Below are 15,420 nucleotides of genomic sequence, written 5' to 3'. Positions count from 1 at the left end.
TCCAATGAGTAAGCTCTTCAGATCAGGTGGCCAAAGTATTGGAACTTTAGCTTCAGCATCAGTCCTTCCAGTGAATATTCAGGGATAATGATTTACTCTTCTATTTCAGCAGCCTAAATGGACCTCAGATTTACCCCTAAACCAGGGACTGGAACTGCCTTCATTGAGAACAGTAAACTGCTACCCAGTTTGAAAACATAGCTATGATTCTGTTAGCAAGGAAGAGACTAGAAGGTGGCTTTGGGGTAAGCAAAGAACAGTACCTGCCATACTTTGACAGGTTGATGAGTGAAAAAGGGGACATCATTATTTTAATTTCTTTGATTATTAGAATTTTTTTCATTTTGGTCATTTTTTTGTGTGTGTGAATTATTTGTACATATACTTTACCCAATTTTTCTATTCTTCAGTTGATTTTCATGAGCCTTTTATGTATTCAGGATAGTAATTCTCAATCTATTTATTTCAAAATATATTTTTCAATTATCATTTGGATTTCTTTTTTAGTTAGGGTGTTTTACATGTGCAGATGTTTCTAATTTTTCATCTAAATCTGTCAATCTTTTTCTTTCTGGAGTATCATGCTTAAAAAGTATGCCCCCAGGTAACTCTTGTGGTATCATGTTTTTAAGGAAAACCCCAAGACTCTGTACACATTTATATATTTTATACTAATTTTATGACTTTATTACATGTATGTATGTAACCTACCTGGAAGTTGTTATACAATGTGAGGTAGAGATTTCATTTATTCCCCATATGTTTACCCATTTGCCTCAATGCAGTTCTGATCACGTTAGCCCCTGAATTTACTACTGTCAGTGTTCTCCTACCCTCACCTCCAGAATAATGTTCAGATTTCCTGTCCTGACATTCAAAGCACTCAACAGCCTGACCTTGTTTTCTTTCCTACTCTATTCCATGGATTCTGTGATTTTCCTACTGGTTTTTGAACTGTACTCAGATGAGACCTAGTGGGTGTGTAAAGCCCTCTGAGAATTATCTTGGCACAGAATAAGGGAGCCAAAATAGGCAAAAACAGTAGCACTCCCTCCCACTTCAAGTACAGAAACTCCCCTTTCACCATATTTACATGATGATGTTTCCAGACAAGAATTTTGTTGAAGAGATTCAACTGCTTTAAATGGGAAAAAAAAAAAAAAACAACTTTCCATTTTCTAGAGCAATTGATCCTCCTGTAATGTCTGCTGCTTATTAAGATCGAGGTCCACAGGAAACAGACTTGGAGGCAGACATCTGTGCATAAAAGGTTTACCGAGGAGTTCTGTCCTATAAAGAAGTGAAGGAAGCAGGTGAAAACAGAAAGAGACATTAGAACTCTTTGAAACAGTTACAACAGAGATTCCAGGAAAAACTAGAACGACCTCTGAAACCCAAATGAGAAGTCCCAAATTGAAGTAAGGGGCAATGTTGTCCAGGCATTGGACTGTGGCTGCCCTGAGAAGTAAACTTGGGTGGAGAAGCAATCTTGGGTTATGGGCCTTTCCTGGAGAAAGACTCAGATAATTCCATTATTTGGGGCAATGAGTGCCTCAATTCTGCAAGGGTCTCTGGGTGGTACACATAGTGTCTACACCATTTCCACACACTGGCTCAGGCGATGTTCAAGGGTGACATTTCTCACCACCTCCAAATCCTACCCATCCAACAAGCCTAGCTCTAATACTACATCCTCTATTGAGCATTCCCTTATTCTTATTATTGTAAATAATATTTTTCTCCTCTAAATTTCAAGCACTTTATCTACACTCCTCTTGTGGCACTATAGTGTTTATCTTGGTCTACCTTCCATTAGGAGCTTCCCTGATGACTCAGTAGTAAAGAATCTGCCTGCAATTCGGGAGTCGTGGGTTCAATCCCTGGGTTGGGAAGATCCCCTGGAGAAGGATATGGCAACCCACTCTAGTATTCTTGCCCAGAGGACCCTGGTGGGCTACAGTCCATGGGGTTGCAAAAAAGTCAGACATGACTTAGCAACTAAACAACAAAAACAACCTTCTATTAGAGCTATTTTCACTTCGATTAATTAAGAACTTTCAATGACCCAGGCAATAAACTAGGACCTGGGGATACAGAGTGAACAAAACAGATATGATTCTCTCCATATTTTAAACAATTGGAAGTTTTAAAATTCACAGTAGCACAAAATTAAATTTGAGCACGTAGCACAAAATCTAATGCAAACAAGGGTGTCAGGGAACAACTCTCCAAAGGAGAGATATTAAACACAGGCCAAAAGGATAAGTAGAGTGTAGCTCAGTGAAAGAAGGTGACGGGGATAAGTGGGTTGTTTTCAAGTAAGTGCCTGTGCTTAGTCGTTCAGGCATGTCTGACTCTTCTCAACCCTATGGACTGTAGCCCACCTGTCTCCTCTGTCCATGGGATTCTTCAGACAAGAATACTGGAGCGGGTTATCATTTCCTCCTCCAGGGGATCTTCCCAACCCAGATGAACCCGAGTCTCTGGTGTCTGCTGCATTGCAGGCAGATTCTTTGCCCGCTGAGCCAAGAAAGTCACAAATGCTAACACTAACATTTATTCAACAACAACAAATAATAGAAGATAGATCTCTTCCTGTGTTCCCGACTACATCATAGGTGCTGGAGTTTCATCACTAAACAAAAACAGAAGAAAATTCTTTCTCCTAATGGAGTTTGCATTCCAGGACATGAAATAATCCAATATAGCTAGAGTTTAGAGAACAAAGGAAAAACTGGTACAAGATATGACTGTGTTGGTAGGTAGAAGCAGACCACTAGAGGCCTGATAAGAGTTTGAAGATTTTTATACAAAAGGTATGATCACTTTTTTTTTTTAAAGCAGTAACTCTAGCTGCTATGTACATGTCCTGTCTCTCCTACTATATTGTAAACTTTCAGAAGACTGGTCTCTAAGAAGAACGGAAAGCCCCCTTGTAAATAATGGGCACCCAATAAATAATAACAATGGCTAACACTTGAGAGCTCTCTGTGTGCAGAAGACTGGCCTAAGCACATTCCATGTGTTAAATCATTAATCCTTGCAATCCACCACCTCAGTTGACTGGATGAATGAGAGGAGGTATGCTTATTCCTTTGCAGCACTGGAACCTGGACACACCTGAAAATCTAGATATCACTCTGTGTGCAAGGTAAGGGGAAGGAGAAGTTGCAGAGGAAAAAAAATCAAAAAGCCACATGCACAGCTCCATATGCCTTTACAGGTTATTCAAACCAAATCATTTAAAAGCATTCACAGTGATTTACAAAGATAAGAAATACATGGATAAGAAAACAGTGTGATCCTATAGCCAAGAAAGACTGGTGTACACACTGGCACATCTCAAGGACCTCAGCTTATCATCTGCATTAATAATTACTTAAATATGTGTCTAAAGAACATGATGAGCTGGTTTAAGAAAATCACTGTGCTTTCTGAGGAGCCATGTTTTACAAACCACAACAATCTTTAAAGTATCAACAATAGTTCATATCTCTTATAAAAAAAATAATAATAACCTTTTACATCTTGAGAATTTGTCTTCTTGGGTCTGCAGAGAGACCTACTCTGATTGAGAGACACCCCACCCCATTCCTGCAGATCCCTGACCTTGCAACATACAAATGAAAGACTCCTTGTAGCCTTGCAAGAGGAGCTGGGCCTGCCTGCGTGAGAAGCTAGATAAATATTACACTTAGGAAGAAGCATGCAGGAACAGCTATGGATGGGGCCACAGAGGTACATTCCTAATTCCAAATAGGAAACAACACATTGAGCCAGAACATCTCGGGAGGTGAGGAAAGGCAGTCGAGGTGGGAGGACACTGTTGGGGGTGAAGGGTGGTCACGGTTAACAGGTTAACATGGAGGATCTCTCGCCAGAATTCCATTCCAAATACAAAACTAGTGTGAAACAGCTCAGTGTCCCTTCCTGTAAGCAGAACAGTCAGTTCTTGGACTAAGTGGAGGTTTATCTACAGATCTACCCATAAAGAAAAACCTGTAAATAATAATCCAGTGCACCGCCCCCCCCCCACCCCCCCAGCCTTCATTTCTTAGCACCAGTTTCCTGCTTCAGTTCTTAGTGTTTTCCTCCATCGAAGGCAAGAGTGACACCCCTCGCTGGGCCTTACCCCTCTCCCACGGCTGGAGGTGTGGCGGACTGATTGGAGTAGGAAATCAGGGTCCCTTCCTATTGTTTAAACAAGTATCAACCAAAACCAGGATTTTGCAATAACAAATATTTTTATAGAAACCAAACAAGACTAACAAGAATTGTACCCAACTATTAGAAAGGCAAAGGGACTGCTTTTCTTGACAGTCCTGAAAAACTTTAATGTCAAAGACAGCAAGCAGCCCTGTCACAGAGCAGAGACAAGTTCCAGCCCCAACTTGTTTATCTCTTCCTGGGGCCCTGCCCACCCCCCTCCGCACCACTGGAGGCAGAAATCTTCCAGAAACAGGAGGCGTCAGGCTTAACCCTTTCCTTTACCACAGGACCTTTTAACTGCTGCAGATACGCGAGTTGATGAACTACAGGCTGCTGCTCTGCTAAACACAGCCAAAGCCAGTAAGCAAATAATGATAACGCGCCCTTAGTCAGCACACACAGGCACTGTGATAAGCTTGTATATTCTTGCAACAACCCAGATGAGGAAACTGAGGCTTAGAGATTAGTATGTGGCAGATTAAAGAGCAGATGCCGCTGCTGCTGCTGCTAAGACGCTTCAGTCGTGTCTGACTCTGTGCGACCCCATAGACGGCAGCCCACTGGGCTTCCCCATCCTGGGATTCTCCAGGCAAGAACACTGGACTGGGTTGCCATTTCCTTCTCCAGGGTATCTTCCCAACCCAGAGATCAAACCTGCATCTCTTGCATTGGCAAGCGGATTCTTTACCACCGAGACACGGAGGAAGCCCATGTAACATGAAATAGTTCAGTAAAATCAGAACCAGCGACTCATTTACTCAATAGATTTTTTTGGAATTTCCTTCAGTGTGCCAGTGACCAAGAACATGTGTTGAACAGTCTCTGACCTCTTGAATTTTTACAGCTAGTGAGGAAGACAAACATTAGCCATGGAAGCACACAAACATTTAAATAATTGTACATCGTTATAAACGTTCTGAGGGACAAGTATGTGTTATGAGAGAATAACCAGGAAAACCAATATTAACCAGGCTGTCAGAAAGGTCCCTCTAAGGAAGCAATTAATAATTCAAAATGTGAAGGATGCATGGGAAGTAGTTAGGCTGAAAGTAAAAGGAAGGAAAGTGTTCCAAGCAAAGGATATACTTTTCCCCAGGCCCTGAGGAAGAAAAGAGTTTGGCTCTTCCCAGACCAACGATCTCTGAGTAGGTAGCCCAAGAGGGAGGTGAGTAATGAGGCTGAAAATGAAGAATACAGACCACCAGGAGCTGGATTTTACCTAAGGGCAACAGAACTGTGGTGCTGGAGAAGACTCTTGAGAGTCCCTAGGTCTGCAAGGAGATCCAACCAGTCCATCCTAAAGGAGACCAGTCCTGGGTGTTCATTGGGAGGATTGATGCTGAAGCTGAAACTCCAATACTTTGGCCACCTCATGCGAAGAGTTGACTCATTGGAAAAGACCCTGATGCTGGGAGGGATTGGGGGCAGGAGGAGAAGGGGATGACAGAGGATGAGATGGCTGGATGGCATCACCGACTCGATGGGCGTGAGTTTGAGTAAACTCAGGGAGTTTGTTATAGACAGGGAGGCCTGGCGTGCTGTGATTCATGGGGTCGCAAAGAGTCGGACACGACTGAGCGACTGAACTCAACGGAAACCCATTAAAGGATTCTCAACAGTGAAGTTTTAGAATCTGATTCATCACTTTCATAAGCTCAGTCTGGCTGCTGTGTACAGAATGGAGGTCAGGATGGCAGAAGTGAAAGAGGGAGAGGAGGTAGGAAAGGAGGTAGGAAGTCTTGCTGATCGTCATCCAATCAAAAAGATGGTGGTGGCTTCAACTGAAGTATCAACAGTGGAAACTGGAAAGAAGTGGACAGATACAGTATCTATATTTAGAAGATTATGAAATTTAATGATGAATTTGACATGGGAGAGGATAGGGGAGGGTGAGACAGGTAGGGTTAAAGATAAGGCCTAGGTTTCTGAATTGAGCAAATGCATAGACAGAAGTACAGAATAACTTGAAAATAAAAGGGGATAGGGCCGATGGATGGGTATTTCTAGATCAGCATTTCTCATTTAACGTGTATATGAATCACTTGCAGAATCTGATTCCATAGGTCTGGGATGGGGTCAGAGATACTGCATTTCTACAAGCTCACAAATGAGGTCAATGCTGTTTGTCCATCAACCACACTTTGAGCAGCAAAACGCTGTTGCCGCCAAGTCGCTTCAATCATGTCCGACTCTGTGCGACCCCATAGACGGCAGCCCACCAGGCTCCCCCGTCCCTGGGATTCTCCAGGCAAGAACACTGGAGTGGGTTGCCATTTCCTTCTCCAGTGCATGAAAGTGAAAACTGAAAGTGAAGTCACTCAGTCGTGTCCGACTCCTAGCGACCCCATGGAGTGCAGCCTACCAGGCTCCTCCATCCATGGCATTTTCCAGGCAAGAGTACTGGAGTGGGTTGCCATTGCTTTCTCCCGCAGCAAGACTCCACCAACCTAATAGACATAGAGTTATAAAACTTTTATTTAATATCATTATTTCCTAAGGAAGTGGAAGTTGCTCCGTCATGCCCAACTCTTTGAGACCCCATGGATAGTCCATGGGATTCTCCAGGCCAGGCTACTGGGGTGGGTCGTCATTCCCGTCTCCAGGGGATCTTCCCAACCCAGGGATCAAACCCAGGTTTCCTGCATTGCAGGCAGGTTCTTCACCAGCTGAGCCACGAGGGAAGCCCAAGAATACTGAAGTGGGTAGCCTATCCCTTCTCCAGCAGATCTTCCAAACCTAGGAATCTAACTGAGGTCTCCTGCATTGCAGGAAGATTCTTTACCTACTGAGCTATCAGGGAAGCCCATTTCCTAAGGAAAGGAGATTTTAATTACAAATAAAAAAGACAGCATAATTTAGAAATAAAGAAGCTTCTTTAATATGAAGGGATTTAATTAATTTTATGAAAAAGTATGTCATGCTTAGTTTGTTCATTTGGCCACAGACAAAATGAATTTTTTATTATGAACTGACTTTGAATAGCCACTGATCTAAACAAAATAACTTATTGATAAACAACATTCTTCAAATTTCAAATAGTTGTGATCACAGTTACTATTTCATTCCTCCAAAGTAAAAATTCTGTCCTTATTTATTAGGAACACACAACCACTAAAATCAACTTAATATTGTTCTTGGCTACTAACTGTATTCAGTAAATCTTTTTCAAATCATTAGAATCACAGAAAATTCACACCAAGTAGAACTACAGAAAGAATGTAAGTGCTATTTTGACACATATAAGCCGATATTAGAATTAGTTCTCGCCTCACTTTATTGAATGTTTTTAAGTCAGACTTATTTGAGGTCAAATAGATGTGTATTGTAAACTACCAGATAAAAGCCAGCAGTCTGGCAACCTTAAACAGTGACAGAGGATAAGTAAATGATCAATGAGAAGACTAGATTGAATTTTAGAAGAATGAGAGGAACTAAGTAGAGTTTACGTTCATGAAAGACAAGATAACATGGGCTTCCCAGGTGACTCAGTGGCAAAGAATCGGTCTGTCAATGCAGGAGACCCGGGTTTGATCCCTGGATCAGGAGATCCCCTGGAGTAGGAAATCGCAACCCACTCTAGTATTCTTGCCTGGAAAATGCCATGGACAGAAGAGTTTGGCAGGCTACAGTCCATGGGCTTACAAAGAGTCAGACATAACAGAGCAATTGAACACGCATACAAGATGAGAAGGACTGTTCAATCATTTCCAACTAATTTGTAAGAGCTTTGCAGGCAGGATTGATATTTCATACATCTTGGAATTCTCATAGTGCCTAGTAACATGCAGGGTATGTGCAAACTTGCCAAATGAAAAGAAGGTAAAACCTGAAAGAATAATAACAGCTAATGACCAAATATCAGAACAATGGTAATGTTTTACTTGGCAATCTTTTACAGTTACATGAACTCATGAGAGCCAGCAGTAATAATTACACATTCATAAGGCTTTCCTTGTAACTCAGTCAGTAAGGAATCTGCCTGCAATGCAGGAGACCTGGGTTTGATCCCTGGGTTGGGAAGATCCCCTGGAGAAGGAAATGGCAACCCACTCCAGCATTCTTACCTAGAGAATCCGAAGGACAGAGGAGCCTAGCAGGCTACAATCCATGGAGTTGCAAGAGTCGTACACAACTTAGCAACTAAACCACTGTAGCAACAATTTACAATCCAATGAAGCAAAGTTCATGTTTTAAGGATGCAAATTGAGATTCATAGCAAATGATGAAAAACTATAAGCAGCTAGAGAGAAAAACAATAATTTGGTTTTTCCAGTAATCATGTATAGGTATGAGAGCTGGACCATAAAGAAGGCTGAGAGCCAAAGAATTGATACTTTTGAATTGTGGTGCTGGAGAAGACTCTTGAGAGTCCTTTGGACTGCAAGGAGATCAAACCAGTCAATCCTAAAGAAAATCAACCCTGAATATTCATTAGAAGGACTGATGCTGAAGCTCCAATAATTTGGCCACCTGATGCAAAAAGCCAACTCATTGAAAAAGACCCTGATGCTGGGAAAGACTGAAAGCAAAAGGAGAAAGTGGTGGCAGAAGATGAGATGGCTAGATAGCATCACCGACTCAATAGGTATGAATTTGAGCAAACTCTGGGAGATAGTGGAGGACAATGGAGCTTGGCAGGCTGCAGTCCATGGGGTCACAAACAACTTAGCCACTGAACAACAACAACAAACCCAATGAATCTCTAAGGGATAGCCATAAATTGAAATGGACCAACTCAAATCTTATTTTCTATATATACAAACTATATACTAATATTCTGTCCTTAGAAGCCCATGTGAAAATAGCCATTAATATTAACAACTACCACACACTGGACTTTTAAGTGCCAGTCACTGTGATAAGCAACTTAATTAATTTAATTCTTATGATAACACTATATAAAGTAAAAAAAAGTTCAATTTATAGATGAGGAAACCTAAACACTAGAACTAGAGTTAGATTTCTGATCTAACTTCACTGTCCATGCTATTAAACACAGCTATACTGAGACATGGAAACAGTAGCTGACTTTATTTTTCTGGGTTCCAAAATCTCTGCAGATGGTGATTGCAGCCATGAAATTAAAAGACGCTTACTCCTTGGAAGGAAAGTTATGACTAACCTAGGCAGCATATTAAAAAGCAGAGACATTACTTTGTCAACAAAAGTCTGTCTAGTCAAGGCTATGGTTTTTCCAGTAGTCATGTATGGATGTGAGAGTTGGACTATAAAGAAAGCTGAGTGCCGAAGAGTTGATGCTTTTGAACTGTGGTGTTGGAGAAGACTCTTGAGAGTCCCTTGGACTGCAAGGAGATCCAACCAGTCCATCCTAAAGGAGATCAGTCCTGGGTGTTCACTGGAAGGACTGATGTTGAAGCTGAAACTCCAATACTTTGGCCACCTGATGCAAAGAGCTGACTCATTGGAAAAGACCCTGATGCTGGGAGGGATTGGGGGCAGGAGGAGAAGGGGACGACAGACGATGAGATGGCTGGATGGCATCACCGACTCAATGGACATGGGTATGGGTGGACTCCAGGAGTTGGTGATGGACAGGGAGGCCCGGCCTGCCGTGGTTCATGGGGTCACAAACAGTCGGACACGACTGAGCGGCTGAACTGAACCAATTGATACTGAGACAGGTTGGGACCCAGGGCTTGAGACTCTTTGCTGTAGTGTTTGCACATGGAGAAGCACCTCCTAGAACAACAGAAAACCAAAGAAACTATAACTGCATCTATTCCCAGTTAGGGCAAATTATGAACAAGATAAAAAAAGGCCAAAATCCAGCTTCCACTTTTGAGGTGCAGAGAGCAAAAACTGGGCACTGTAAATGATCCCTGCACGCAGCACCACCAAGGGACTGGGCAGACCACCTAAGCCTCCCCTCTGGCCTGAACTACATCAGCTCCACCCTCACCCCTTTTCAGGGAGTGCCTCAGGGAGTGAGTAAGAGAATCTGTTACCTGTTTTTGCTTCCTTGCACTGCAGCACGAGTCCCAGTAAAGCCTTGTCTGAATTCCTTGTCTGGTCTCTTATCAATTTCTTTTGATTAAAGAGTCCAGGGACCCTGATCAGTAACAATACTTTGAAAATACCAAAACTGATAATAAAAATAAAGAAAAAACAAACCATAAACATACATAAAATTAAATACAATATGTTGAGAAAATAATAGCAAATGAAGAAACAGACAAAGGATTAATCTCAAAAATATACAGGCAACTCCTGAAGCTCAATTCCAGAAAAATAAATGACTCAATCAAAAAATGGGCCAAAGAACTAAACAGACATTTCTCCAAAGAAGACATACAGATGGCTAACAAACACATGAAAAGATGCTCAACATCACTCATTATTAGAGAAATGCACATCAAAACCACAATGAGGTACCATTACACGCCAGTCAGGATGGCTGCTATCCAAAAGTCTACAAGCAATAAATGCTGGAGAGGGTGTGGAGAAAAGGGAACCCTCTTACACTGTTGGTGGGAATGCAAACTAGTACAGCCGCTATGGAAAATAGTGTGGAGATTTCTTAAAAAACTGGAAATAGAACTGCCATATGACCCAGCAATACCACTCCTGGGCATACACACTGAGGAAACCAGATCTGAAAGAGACACGTGCACCCCAATGTTCATCGCAGCACTGTTTATAATAGCCAGGACATGGAAGCAACCTAGATGCCCATCAGCAGATGAATGGATAAGGAAGCTGTGGTACATATACACCATGGAATATTACTCAGCCGTTAAAAAGAATTCATTTGAACCAGTCCTAATGAGATGGATGAAACTGGAGCCCCTTATACAGAGTGAAGTAAGCCAGAAAGATAAAGAACATTACAGCATACTAACACATATATATGGAATTTAGAAAGATGGTAACGATAACCCTATATGCAAAACAGAAAAAGAGGCACAGAAATACAGAACAGACTTTTGAACTCTGTGGGAGAAGGTGAGGGTGGGATATTTCAAAAGAACAGCATGTATACTATCTATGGTGAAACAGATCACCAGCCCAGGTGGGATGCATGAGACAAGTGCTCGGACCTGGTGCACTGGGAAGACCCAGAGGAATCGGGTGGAGGGGGAGGTGGGAGGGGGGATCGGGATGGGGAATATGTGTAAATCTATGGCTGATTCATATCAATGTATGACAAAAAAAAAATAATAATAATAATAAAATAAAAAAATTAAATTAAATACAATATGAGAACTGTTTTGTAAATATGGGAGGGTTTTTTTCCTACATAGACTTGTCTGCCCAAGGCGCCTTAGAGTGTGTCAATGAAATTCAGACTGAAAACATCTTTTTTCTGGAAAATCTCCCTACAGAAAATGTAATTCACTGCTCCGAGAACTTGAAAAATTATAGTTCTGGGATCATGCATATTTCTGTTCTTTTTGCTTCCTTATTTTTACCTTGTGTTAAACATGTTATGTAATTTTTTAATAAAGGAAAAACTTAAAGATGATTGTTCTTGTGCTTAGCCTGTCAGGGTTTCTCCAGGCAAGAATACTGGAGTGGGTTCTCATTTCTTCCTCCAGAGGACCTTCCTGACCTTTCTGATCCTTCTTCAAGGATCAAACCTGAGTCTCCAGTGTCTCCTGCCTTGCAGATAGATTTTTTTTACCTGCTAAGCCATCACAGAAGCCCAGGTGATTGGGAGATAAAAATAAAAAACTACGGTCAAGATTAAATTAATAAAGGTTGTATAGAACATATACCAATCATGCACATTTAAGTAACAAATAACAACTAGAAAACTATCAATTTCCAAGTAAATACTGAAAGACTATACAGGCAAAGTATAATCACTGATTACAGGGTTGAAAAAAAGAGGATGAATTTCATCAACAACACAAGTACAAATGATTTACCTTTGAGTAATGCAAAAGTAAGCAAAGAAGTTTTTAAATTAGCATCCTAAATTCAAAATAAGTATAATTATATCTTTACTTTTATCTGAGGGCTTTTTAAAAACCACAAAGATCACATATATCAAATCTCATCACATTTTATTTTAAATACGTGCAGTTCATTGTATGTTGGTTATACCTCAGTGAAGCTAGAAAAACTAGAAAAAAATTAACTAAACAAATACACAGGCTTAGGTCCTATGGAAAACGTTTTCATAAAATGTCAAATTCCATACTGAATAGTATGTAATCTCTTTGGAAAGATGTTTCCAAACAATCAGAAACATAAAAGTTCAAAATATTATATGATCATATACTTGATTGTTTAGCAAGAACCAAATCTATACAAAGTCAAACAGAAGTATTAAACAAATTTCTTCATGAGATGATATTTAATATAGATTTTAAAGGACGTGTGGGAAAGTTTTTCTCATTGAATAATGTAGAAAATCTGCATCAAATTTATCCAAAGTGCATATTAAAAATAAAATTCCTATGCACCATCCAAGAGTTGTGGAATCTCAATCTCTGGTGGTGAAATCAAAGAATCTACATTCTGATAGCTCCCCTAGAAAACCCTTCCAAAGATGAGTTGAGGTTTTCAAAAGTCTCATTTACTGACTGCTATGCAAAGTTAAGACTGAATGACTTTTGGTAGTCATGCAAGGAAATTTTAAGGGTTGAACATGGCTACACCCCCAAAGTAAATTTGCTGAGTTTGGGCACTATGTGTAGGATGCGGAGTTGCTCTGCAGAAACTTCTAAAACACAGTGAGATATTCTATAATTTCCTGGTGCTTCGAAAACAAAGTCCTACTAAAGAGTTGGGCCTGTGTCAAACACACATTCAGTCTCCCCGTCAAGACATTTGCTAGATTTCAGTGCTCAAGAATGTAGGAAGCTGAAGTGCAAGCTCAATACCTCTGAAAAGAAGACCTGAATGTTCTCATTTTGGGGGGCCCAGAAGATAAAGACCTATTATATTTTCAATCAAGCCTACTCAAGGTATAGAAACAAAATAGACAAGTCTGCAGTTCAGTCCTACTAAAACTAAAACTCAGCCTTGACCCACTGAATCCCTGATTATATTAAAGTTATTGGCTATTTACCTTACCTACTTAAAGCAAATAGTGAACACTTTCTGGTGGAAGATATGTTTTCTGAATCTCTTATGCTTTTCAAATACACAGTGTTGTACCTAAAACAAAAAGTTGTTAAATGTGTGAAACAGCAAAGAAACATGATTTATAATCACGAAATAAAGCAGGCAGAAGAAGTAGATCCAAAAATAATTCTTCTATTGAAGCGCTCCAAGGTTTAAAAATAACTTCAATTAATCTGTTAAGAAAAATGTATACTAAATGAATGAAAAATGGAGACTTGAATAGATTAAACAAGATTAAGATGGACATCTGAGAAATAAAATATATCTAAAATTGAGAATTAAGCAGGAAAGATTAGTGAATTCAAAGGCAGATCAATAAAGAGTAAAAAAGATGAAGCACAAGAAGACATGAAGAACTGAAAAAGCTGTAATAGAGAAAAACAGGAAATGGTTAAAAGTTCTAATATACATGTAATTAGAGTCCAAAAGAAAAGGACAAAGTAGAATATTTGAAGAGATAATGGCTGAGTTTGTGAAAACTGATTAAAAGAGATCATTGAAAGAATTCAAGAAGCTCATCCCAAACAAGATAAAAACACAAGACACACGCAAAAATACACATACACAAGATACACACACACAAATAAAACAGAGAGAGAAGGAATAGCCAAACTGCTGAAATCAAAGGCAAAAAAAAAAAAAAAAGAAGACACGTGGCTTTGAAACAAGCAACGTTAAAAATAATGGCTGACTTTTGAACAAAAATTTGGAATCCAGAAGGCAATAGAATACATATTTAAAGTGCTGAGAAAAATAATTGTCAACTTAGAATTCTGTACAGCCTGATGTAAGATATCACTCAAACACGAAGATAAGGACACTTTCAGACAACAAACTGAGAAACTTACTTATCAGAAGACTTGAATTATAAGAAATACTAAAGGAAGATGTTCAATTTCAATGAAAATCCCATATTATAAATTCAGAACTGCTAGAAGGAATGAGAAAGATGCAAAGGGTAAATATACTAGTAAATATGAAATAATATCCACTGCTTAAAATAACAGTAACAAAATAATGTATTTTGGACACTTTGTAGAAGTAAAATATTGACACCACCCCTCCCCCAACAAAAAAAGGTAAAAAGTGAATAGATGTTTACCTGTTGTAAGGTTCTTGTTTGAAACATGGTTGGAGTGATGACTTAAGGTGGTATGAAATAAATCAAGTAGTCATATTTTATCTCTAGAGTAATCATTAAAAGCTACACTAAAACATATAATTAAAAAGCTAAAAAGGAGAAAAAGGAAATAATAAAAATATTATTTCTTCTTTCTTGGATTAAAGGAAAAAAGAACAGAAATACAAAACAATAAGATGGTAGGCTTAAACTCAACCATGTTCATAAGATGACTAATATAAATATTTAGAAGGCAACGGTACTGAAAATAAAATCAACAATGAAGACGAATATTGTGTGTGTGCGCGCGCGTTTCCCTCCCGGTTTCTCCTACTGCTGTTGGCTGAAAACGGAATAATCAAGATTATGGAGGACTAAGGGGGAAGGAAAGAGAGAAGAGAGGTGGCAATGAACGACATCCTGCCATTTCTCAACTCCCTTCTGATACACAACTATTAGACAAAACAAAACGACAACAAAACTACACATACGAAACGCAATTTTCAATACAAAATCAGAAATATGTGTTTCTATTAAACAGCCCGTTGTACTGTACTGTATTTGGAAAAATTTTTTTAGCCTTCAGATGTAACGTTCAAAGGAAAAAAAAAAAAAAGCCAGAGGGTAAAACAGTTTCCCAAGTAATTATATAGACATCTCTCTTGAAAATAATTAGTTCAGAATAACTTTTTCTTCAGAAATGGTTGAGTCACTAAACTTAGACGGCTATAAATCTAAGATTAGAGGTTTGAAACTAAGAAATTAACCCACGCGGAGTAATTATTATTAACGGTTAAATCCAACAAGCGTGTACTGGCGTTTTCCGCCGCGGACCCCTAGTTTCCTCCTCCGCCGGCTCCGCGGACTCCTTGATCGCAGTAGCGCCGTGGCCCCGCCCCGCTCCGCTGTGGCCCCGCCCCGCTGTGGACACGCCCCGCCGCGGCCCCGCCCGCCCCCGCAGCATCGCCCCACGGAGGCCGCCGCGTCGCCTTGGAAAC

Source organism: Dama dama, chromosome 1 (genome assembly GCF_033118175.1).
Source record: "Dama dama isolate Ldn47 chromosome 1, ASM3311817v1, whole genome shotgun sequence".
Classification (NCBI taxonomy): Eukaryota; Metazoa; Chordata; class Mammalia; order Artiodactyla; family Cervidae; genus Dama; species Dama dama.
This window is presented reverse-complemented; position numbering follows the sequence as displayed.